Source organism: Pyxicephalus adspersus, chromosome 1 (assembly GCF_032062135.1).
Source record: "Pyxicephalus adspersus chromosome 1, UCB_Pads_2.0, whole genome shotgun sequence".
Classification (NCBI taxonomy): domain Eukaryota; kingdom Metazoa; phylum Chordata; class Amphibia; order Anura; family Pyxicephalidae; genus Pyxicephalus; species Pyxicephalus adspersus.
The window spans coordinates 102,883,582-102,894,855 of record NC_092858.1 but is presented as its reverse complement, the minus strand read 5'-3'; positions in this window follow the sequence as shown (position 1 = coordinate 102,894,855).

Sequence of the window (11,274 nt, the reverse complement as noted above, 5' to 3'; positions counted from 1 at the left end):
AGAAAGACACCGTGAAAGAACAAATACAATGTAAAAACAAAGTAGTGATCCAGAAAAATGAAAGCCACACACATCCAAGAAAAAGTTCATGAACTGTATGAATTACATTGTGAGCTTTATGTCAAGATGCGAACCTCATAGAAAATTTGTTTGTCATGTGACAATAAAACTAGCCTGTGGCAAAACAAACTAGATAAAATAGTTATTATATTTACAAATTCTTTCACTGGATATTCCAGTTTCACAGCAAATACTTCTATTCAGTGGCCCCACAAAAATTGTTAACAGGACAGGAAAGGTGTGTCCATTTTTTTAGCAAAATGTGGTTTTTGATATCTGACGCACATAGGTACATTGCGTACTATGTATTGACCTCACTAAGGTATAGAAGAAGACACGTGCTTCATCGATTTTCTACTACATAAGCATATTCCTATTTCTGAAACAAATATGACAAATTACATGTCATCAATCCACAAATGATGTATCTTCCAAGTAAAATAATTACCCCTGTGTCCATTCACTTACTTATTTCTTCTTGGCCCCTTTACATTGTGGAAATGCAGGATGTTGTTTCAGAATAAGGAGATCCTAAATTGTATCTAAACCCAGTAACAAAAATGATACAAATTTTTCAAACAAACAACCAATACAAAAATACAAAAATAAAATACACAAAACAACCACAATATAACTGTAGGGTACATAATACATCTCACAAGACATATCATGTCCAGACTCCAAGGCCCTAATTCATCAAGCAGAATCGGACGCTCGCTCGCGCATTCATATTCGCCGACCCCTATTGCTCATTATTATGAAGGCAGGAATCCAGCTGGCAGTGAGGAGGCGAGTGTACGAGCGCACTCGACTCCGGACCGCGGGAAACCGCGCTCGCTGGTCGCGCGTACGTTCGCGCTTCCAGCGAGCGCGGATTTCATTGATGAATCAGGGCCCAAAAGTCTTGAGTCCAGAATCATGTTACAATAGTTTGGTGCAGCTTCCTGAGGACCCCTCAGAACAAAATTGTTAGGGTGCACAGAGTTTGGGAAATATAGTGCAATACTCTTATTACATAGTTAGGCACCCAAACCCTCCAAAGGCTGGACAGGTCTCCCCAGATACCAGGGGTACTCGATACCATGCCCTACAAATGGGCCTGCTCCTGCCTTGATCTAGGAGTGGGCATGACGGAAAAGTCTGGAGCCCAAGGGAACACCACACACACTTTATCCTTTGTCACCGACCAGCAACAATAACAGGGATCGCTCTCCTTCAAATATAAAGAGTGAGGTATCAAAACCTTTGGGTAGGTAGTAGTTTCCAACAACAATAGATAATTGTTGTTGGAAACTAGTGATTAAAGACTGATTGTACGACAATCGTTAACAAAAAAAATGCACAACTGCAGGCCAACAACATAGTTACATAGTACACCGATGAATAAGGAATGTTGCTCGAAACGAATGACCATCCTGGCAGATCCATTCGCTCCATTCTATAATTTGTGTGGTCATTCAGTGATCGTGGCTGGTCCTGTGCATGTGTGTTCGTTGCAACACATAACTGTGTATAAACAATATATGTATGTATGTATATATATATATACACACACACACACGTATAATATATAAGATAATAATATATATGTATGTATATTTATATATATATACTTTTATATATGTTTGTGTATGAGTTTACCTGGCTGTTAACCATTAATGAACGACACAATACAAATTTTAACAAAGATGTAACAAAAGTTTTTATTTACAAAATTTTTATTTACACTGCAGGTAAAAAAACAAGTAAAATAAAGATAAAATTGACAAAAGTATGTACAAACATATAAAAAAAAGTTTCACCCTGAGCATGAAGGTAAGATATTGTCATCTACTCAGCGTGTGCTTGCTGCACCTCTCTTTTGAGAGCCATCAGCTCCCTAGTTGCAGCCCTCAGCCCTTTTGTGAAGTGTGGTTTTGCATGCACAATGTTTAAATGCTTACCAACAGATTTATTTCCTCTCCTCATAGCGCCAATGCATTCCACCTGCCCTGATGTGTCCAGCTCAAGGCTTTCCTGCTCTCCCTCCCAGAACAAAAATGTGTGGTGGAGCTGATTGTCACCTATGTGGTCAACAAAGGGTTGATGCAGCAATTCAACTCACACTTCCCTACTTATTCTTTTCACACTAAGTACCAGCAGTCTAACCCCTCTCCTGTATCTAATTACCCTCCATCCCACCAATATAAGCTCTGCCATAGCCAAATGACTATGGAATTGGCCATGAAAGCCACCAATATACCATATTGTAACGTGAATGCTTCAAAACTATTTACTGCACTTATGTTGTTGTTACTGTTGTGATTTATAGTTTTTACTTTGTTTTACAAAAAAGTTGCACTTTGTTAAATAAATGTTATGTATTTTTATAAAGTAAAAGTGTACATTCTTTTGCGTAATGATTGTATAAGGTACCTACATGTTCTAATCTTTCAAGCATTTAATAATTGCAACACACGTCTCGGCATGAAGTCTCCCAGCTGTGTTTAGTAAAAGAATGTTTCTGCAAGTCATGCGAACCCCCCCCCTACTCCCATCCAGTCTCCATCCTGCACAGAAAAAGCAGCCTGTTCGTATCTAGGAGACGTCCGTATGTCGAATGTCCAGGGACTACAAGCAAACTTTTAGATGTTTGTTATGGTTTGTTATGGTTATTGTTGTGATATACAGTGGGAGGTATTGGCTTTTGTAGTAATCAACTGAATATAATGAGAGGTAATCAAAACAGCATGAGGCTGTTTTAAAAAAGTACTGTGATATTACAGTAATATTTTATGATTTAAAATTCTCACTACACGCTAGTTTGTTTAACTAGGCATTGTTTATTGCCATTCTACAGGTAAACAACTATCTACATCCATAAATTCTATCTATTCTAGAAAACACCTACAAACTTGATGATCTAAAATTGGCAGTTTAATTTATATTTATAAATGTTACAAATACACAGCAAAATTGATAAATTAAAACAGTATTATTGTAATATAAAAAAAAAAACAAGAAATGGAAAGCTAAAAAAAATTGACAACATTTAAATAAATGTGAAATGTGAAAATGAGAGAAATTCCTGTACCTATGGCACCAGTTAGTATGCCTTCACATTATGTAATAATGTAACACAAAGCATGGGCAGACTGATTAAATTGTGCAATGAAATGGTTGCAGTAATTATGATTTTCTAGTGTTATATGTATATATAAATACTGTTTAATAATAATATTAATATAAATAATGAAATAAAGACAACCAACCAATAAAAACAATTTTATTAAATCACAGAGACTACATTTTAAACATCATTTACTTAGCCATCATGACCGAAAAACAAAAATGAAGGATCATAAATAAGTAAACGATGCAATTTCAGGCTATATTATACAGTAATTACTTTTTCCTGTCACATCACATATAAATAATGTTCCATTCGTAATATATAACTAAACAAAATTAATAGTATCCCTCTAATGGAATCAGTAGGGTTTTTTCTCAGCGGACACAACACATATCAAAATCAGCTAAAATTACAATTTACGAACATTAAGAATATAACACAATGATGTTATAAACATACATGAATGCAATTTTACATATAAAACATGTGTACAACATATAAAACGCTCCCACAGACAATAAGTATCAATAAAAACTCCTTATAGCACACACTGTATTCTCTAAGTTATAGTGAACATGTTTGGGCAAAAATTGTCACCAAATGGTCAAACTGGCCAAGGTGTTAATGATCCTCAGGCATCCACTAATGGAAGATCAATCGTTGTCTCTGTTAAGCATGTTGATGTTTGAGGAACTGCATCTGTCACCACAGATTATTATTATTATTATTATTAAACAGGATTTATATAGCGCCAACATATTACGCAGATAATGAGGTTTATAGCTTGTTTCCAAGAAGTCATATTCATATCAATTTTGGTCACTTCCGACATAGGCCAAAAAGGTTAAGAATATAAGACTTACTTCATTTCAAATCACATCATGAAACACATGACAAAAAAACACATAAAACATTTCACTTACTCACTCACTACTTACAAAATAATCTATGAGAGAAAGACCTCAAGCTGACAACTTGCACCCAATTTACATATATCTCTTCTTTCTGAGGGAGCCAACTAAGATTCCGTGAAAGGCGTAGAAAATTGGAACACTTCACTTTTAGAGAGGTTCCAGAAGGAGATCTATGTTGGTGTGAATTATGTTTTTATGTGTTTTCTTGTCATGTATTTTAGGATGTGATTTGTAATAAAGTAAGTTTTATATTTTCAACCTTTTTGGAGAATTGCTCATTTTGACTATAAAGTCTCTGTATCTGGTTGTTTTCTGTTTGTAGTCCCAATTTTGGGATGTGGCCTGGTTAGTTACAACTCTGAAGGGTTCTAAACTATATTATATATATTAATATTAAATAATCGAATAGAATAAAATGTGCATCAAGATTGCTTATCAGAATATATTAGTGACGAGCGGGCTAAGGGCATGAAGGTGACAAACCTAAACATGAATTAGGAAAACATAAAACAAAAAAGAGTTTCTGAGTGGTATTTAGGTCAAAAAGTGAAACACGTAAGTGACTGAACTTGTATAGTAAGATAATATGCATTTTTCAAAAATTAGAATGGAAGGATTCCAAAATCGTGCCTGAGTTTAAGAAATACATTCTGCAACAAAAAAAAAAAAAGCATTGAATGTAGAATTTTTCTAGGATCCCCCTGGGTCAGGCTGTTGAGAGACAATGCAGTAACATTTCATAACATACCGGTAATTGTGAAATGAAAAAAACATGATTTATGTGTGCATGTTATTGGATAACTAATAGAAACACAACTGGATCTTATTTATTAACCTAGATATGTTTCTACTCTGTTAGTAGATCCACTGTCCTAATGTTTTTAAAAATGTTATAGTACTTTTATCAGCACAGTTTTACAGTTTCATCTTTTAACATACCTTAACATAACAAAAAGTTGCAGGCAGATACTTTATTGCAGAAAGGACAGGAGATGTCTCTTTTGATATAAAATTAACGTACCTGCCTGTTTGCAAAATTTTTGATATATATTATATTTATTACTATATTGAACATTGAGTATTAAAGTACATTTTAACACTCGCTCTTCATGTGGCCATGCATTGTCATGCATTCCTCTGCAGCGTGTTCAAGGTGCATTTGGGGTGGCATTATGAATAAATGGCAACCCAACACACCAGCTCATGACTTGTGTACACAAGTAAATGCAAAGCTCTGGGTGTAGGCCCTTACACCTACCATCCCACCATTTATGTTTGTACTGACAATAGGTCAGCTGTAAGTAGTTAGGGTTTGATCTTCTATTTTACATCTTTCTGTTATTACTTAATTCAGTAAAGTATTTCAAAGTACTTTACTAATAAACATTTACTTATGGAGGCACTCATAGCACTGATTTTGTAGAGCACATTGGGTGCATTGCCTCCCAGATCAATTACTGCCATTGAAACACATGGACGTTGAAGATTCTCTTGAGGGATGTTTGAGGGAATGTTCGATTCCTTGTTTTATAAATAGAGCGCTATAAATTGCACCTGTAATGCTATATTTGCCATGTAATTTTTTTTCTTCTGGGAACCATAAAAATGGCTCCCTTACTGACAGCGATAACAGGAAGTATGAAAAATGTCCAACAGTGACTGTTGGTTCATTTCCTTGTTATTTAGAAAACATATTATAAAAGTGTTAATTTTATTAATATGGCGAATTATAATTCTCCACTGGCTTTTACTTACCCTCTGGATCACTGTTGCACATTTAACCTCACTTCATGTGAGGGTAAAAACTCTTTATGGAGCCCAATTAGCAATATTACCCAGATTGGGGTTCTAATCATTCCCTTCTTAACTAGTTTTGTATGCAAACCCTATTTGAGTTCTGTTTATATAATCACAACAATGTTCAGACTTGTTAAACTATTGTGATTAAAAAAAATTTGTGACAACACCTAAATCTTTCTTTTTAGCTGTATACCATTTTTAAATAGCTAACCTTTCATCGTGTTCCAAAGTCACACCTTGGTTATAGCCACAGGTTAAGATTTGTGGCCCTTCTCTGATGCTATACATAGCAAAGGCAAACAAAAAAAGGCATCATTCCTGAAATAAAGCATTATACTGAGAGACCAATGACGAATACAGGTGTTTGTAGAGCAGATCTCTTGTCCTGTATGGGAAGTGCTTCCTGTAGACCTGTACATTGTGCTGTAGCTACAGAGCATGACTTTGTTAATCCCCCATGTAAATCTGCCCTGTGACAACTATTCAGCTTTCTTTGAAGCTGCTCCCACTTCAGGACATATTACTATTTGTTTCCTGTGTCATTTTCAGCCCTATGCTTGGCCTCACAGCTGCCATACAATTATAATAAAATGTCCTGTTATAATGAAAAATGAACAAATACATGTGATCCTTAAATGGTAGAAAGTATCTGTACTGTTTTGGATCAAGTGTAAAGTGATTGTGTTATACTGTCCCTTATATCTGTCCTTCTAGCTATTGTTACTGAGATAGAAAGTGATGGGAATTCCAAACCTGTAGGCATCTTAAAACAACTATTCAATGGGCTTTCGATTGCTTCATGCAGGGGTTGCATTCTCAAACATCCACGTCCATGAGAATGCTAAAATGCTAAAACACGTCCATGAGAATGCTAAAATGGAACATGTCAAATTCAACTTGAAATCTTCAGGTCAAATGCACCTGTCAATAAATTTTATATGGGGATAGAAGTGTCTTAAAATGATCTAAAATGATCCACATAGACCCTAAGATGAGAATTCACAAGAATTTCGTGTTGTGTTTTAAAAAATTTGCTACTCTGTTTAATACTTTCTCTGGTTTGCTTAAAAACAGCAGGCAATACAAATTTTATGCGTAAGGCTATTGTAGCCATATTAATACTACTTACTTTGAGCAGAAGCCCCCTAAAGCTTGTCTTAAAATAATTAAATAATTAAATAATTAAAATAATAATAAGCAATGCAAGTAATAAACTTTCATAGTCACTACTAAACTATGATTATTAAAGTGCTGTTAAATTACCAATTATTATAGATTCCCAAGCTACTTGAAATGTATTCCATGATTGACTGCCCATTTATGTCCTGTTATACAGTGACAACATTCTGTTCCTGTCTACCAATTATGCCCTTGCATTGTCACATGATGACACTGATGAGACTGTAAACAGCTGGTCATTGCGCACTTTGCACAAGGTTCAGTGTTGTCACTGTTAGAACTCCTGAGGTCCTGAGCAGTGAGATAACGCTGACACTGGAGCAAGTACATGTGGCGGGAAGTGGCTGAATGAGCACCAAGGAGATCAGCAGCACTAAGATACACAGAAAGAGAATTTTTGAAAAGGAGGAAGATGGTATCAAACAATCACTATGTAATTTTAATAAAATATTGCTTCAAATAAAAGGTCTATTTCTAAGGAGGTGAATCTAACATTTAATAAAACATTCCCTAGTGGTGAATTAATTACTTCCATTGAACATTGAAATATTTCAGTGAATGTAAAGACCCCTAAATGTCATTAGATTGTAAGCGCTTTTGACCAGGGTCTTCTAATTAATACTTTTTATTTGTGCAGGTTTGTCCTGTGCATCCCCTATTTATTATACAGGGCTGCTTAATATGTTGGTACTTTTAAATAAAAATCCATAATAATAAAACATATTCTAGTTAGATCTACTTTAACAATTGAATGCTTTTATTTCTCACTATATTATGTAATTATGATGAATTTTTGCCGTAAATGGTCCATTTTCCAGCACCCCCCAATAGACTTATCACAAAAGGTAACGACTGTGACCACGACTCTGGAACTAGGGTTTTTTAAAGTAATATCAATCTATGAGAAAATCTTTGATCCATAATCAACTTGTCCATACTTTTCATGGAGTGCTAAAACTGCAATGTTAAAAAGCCAAAACTATATGTAGACAGGTAATGTACAATAGTAACTATCAGATCATGCTTAGAATTTATTTTAGAACAAACAGGTTTCAAAAGCAAACAGATTCCAAGAACAAGCAACTTCCAAGTTCAAATTTTAAACAGGTTATAACCGGTGTTATTACTCATGACTAACACTAGATGGTACTGTGACACCACTTATACAGACATCTATAACTTGTTTCCTATTTCTCAATTTCTATCAATTTTGTGAACTGGTTCTTTACAAAAAAATATGTTTATTGTTATTGAAAGATATGTATAATTTTTTAACTGTACCTGCACCTGACTTTTCCTTACAGACTGGAGCAGTTTTATATTTCAGTATGGGTTTTTTAATTTGTAAATACACTTGCCAACTTGCCATCACTTACTTATTTTGGAGAAACTGAAGGCTTTTTTAGCAGTATTCTCATAAAAACATATTTTGTGTAGGGACGTGGCTATTAGGAATGGTTCCTTAAGGTATAAAAAACATACTGAACACAAGACAATTTAGGCTGCTATCAGTAAACCATGGTGTTGTGCGAAATCAACTGCGCTTCCGACTGCTCCCATTCAACTGTATGGGAGCAGTTGGGAACCACTTTGTGCATGTGTTTGCACAAAGTTGCTCTTGGTAGCAGCAACTGAAATTAATTAAAACTACAATGAAGACCCAGTTGGCTTTTGGGGACTAACAATTTACAAATTAGTTGTCCCTCAGCTCATCAAACAGATATATTAGATTATTATATTCATAACTTGAACAACATTTTGGGGGCTACCCCTTTTATATATTGTGAAAATGTGGGGGGTGTTTATTGAAAATGGAGAGGTGGATCGGTTTGTCTTTTGGAATGCTCACAAAGTTTTTATTGGGGGTGTTTTTAGTATAATAATCTCTTGTTTTAAACAGAGAGTTCAGCACCTAGAACAATTGTATTTCACCCTCAGTTCCTTGGAAACACAGTACAGGATCTCTCTAACCCAGGCCACTTCAAGAGAATTATTTTTACACAAAAATTAAGAGATCTTTTGTTTTATATAGTATTATTTTTTTTCTGCAAACTCCATGTCAGTATACAAATGGGTTCATCCTATTTTCCCCTGCTACATTCATGAATGTAACTCAAGAAATTCAAGGTGGTTTGTGCACCAGCTGTTCCTTTTATTCCTCATTTTGCACTCATGTGCAGCCACCTACCTGGTCAGACCTGTACTAAAAAACTGGGCATTACCCTCTCTGGTGGTATGAATATTAGGTATTTTTAAATGTAACAGCGGTACATTTATTAATACTTAGTATTTCAAATTTCCTGCCTGGTCCCACATCCCAGCCGCACGCTCGGATGCAGATGCCGGCTGGCGGGCACCGCTTACTAGGTAAGCTGTTTAAACTCCTTGGCAATTCCACCCCTAGTGTGGCTCATGGTTACCACTTTTGGTATGGATAATTCACCCCAAGCATTACTGCTAAGGAGGTTAATTTTCTTACATTATACCTATTATGCACAGCTATGAATCCAGGATCATTTTCAGGCAAAAACATCTGTTTTTTGCAGACAACTGCAACGGCCTCTATGGGTATTTTCTAACTAAAAAAGGCACTAAGTATTAACAAATTTTTGTAAAAGCCTGTACTTTTTAGGTGTTTTTAAACACTTCCAATTCATGTATTTGTAGGCAGCAGAGGTGGCAAACTGCCCTGTACTCTGCATTAAGCTTCCAGAAAACTGCATAGAAATGCTGCCACCTGTCAAATAAACATATTCGTCCTAATGTTAACGTCAAAATCTCAGGGCTGAATCCTCAGGTACTTCCATGGTCTAGCAGGAATACTACCAAGAATAGGGACTCTCAAGAGGCTTAGTAGGGAGTCAGAAATGTTCCTGTCCATGGAAGAAATTCTCAATTTAATCACAGATTGTACAGAAAGGAACACTTTCCTTAGTAATAGTTTTTTGCCAAACTCTATCCTTTTAAGAAAATGAAAATCAAGAAGAAAATCCTAGAGATTGTCCGGTCAGTCAACACTGTCTTGATGGGGTTGTCCATTTCTTTTTTTAATGAGTTGAGCAATGGTAACTTCCATCATGTGGTGGTGGTAGGTGCACTTTAGGGCCTGGTACACATGAGCAGATCCACATGCAGGCCACAAACTAATAATGCTTATTTCCTCATACAGGAAGGAACCCATCTATATAACAATAACATTTATGATTGCCTATAGTAGTGTTTACCTTTTTAACATAGGGGAACCCTTAAAAAAAACCTTCATGTCTTCAGAAAACCCCTTCTATATTTACTGTCACATATTATTATGTTCATAGTACATAAGTGTGCTGGTCAGGAGGAAGAATGACACCTTTACAAATAGCCAAATATCTTTGGTGTCAGCTAAACTGACCTGAGAGCACAAACTGCTCATTGCTGAAGGAACCTCTAGCAACCTCTGGAGGAACCCTGGTTGAGAACATTGGCCTAAAGCAACCAATTGGAATCTATTACTCTTGCACTGCAAAGTTGAAAGTGTTAGGATTTTCCCTGTTAAGAACCCAGGTTGCAAAGTTTGCAAGGAGCCTGTTTTGACCCCAACTGTAGTATTATCCATGATATCGGGAACCCCAGTGTTGCATATTCCCATAAGGCAAGGGAGACCAGAATTACTTTTTAGTTTTTCTGGCCTAGCTTGGTGGCCTAATATTTAATTATAGCCTCTATGACCCTGTTGGCATATCTTTTGGCAGTTTCATTTGGGTGTCTGAGGAACTGGCAGAGAACTAAGTGGTGAAACACCAGTCCCGGATGTGGTTTGACACCCAGCAGGGGACTTGTGCAACCAAGCAACACCTGTGCCTTATGTGCCCAGAGGGTGTATACATTCTAGACTCACACTGCCTTAGCATTGAATCTGTATCCTTGTTGGTGCTGTAGTCATTTTTTTCCTGTTGCCCAATGTGTATATCAGATTCTTGTCTTGTTCCAGTAGTTATGCCTTACCTGTTGTAAATAGTATACAGTTAGGTCCATAAATATTTGGACAGAGACAACTTTTTTCTAATTTTGGTTCTGTACATTACCACAATTAGTTTTAAATGAAACAACTCAGATGCAGTTGAACTGCAGACTTTCAGCTTTAATTCAGTGGGTTGAACAAAAATATTGCATAAAAATGTGAGGAAATAAAGCACTACTAAACTTTTTTTACACAATCAATTCATTTCA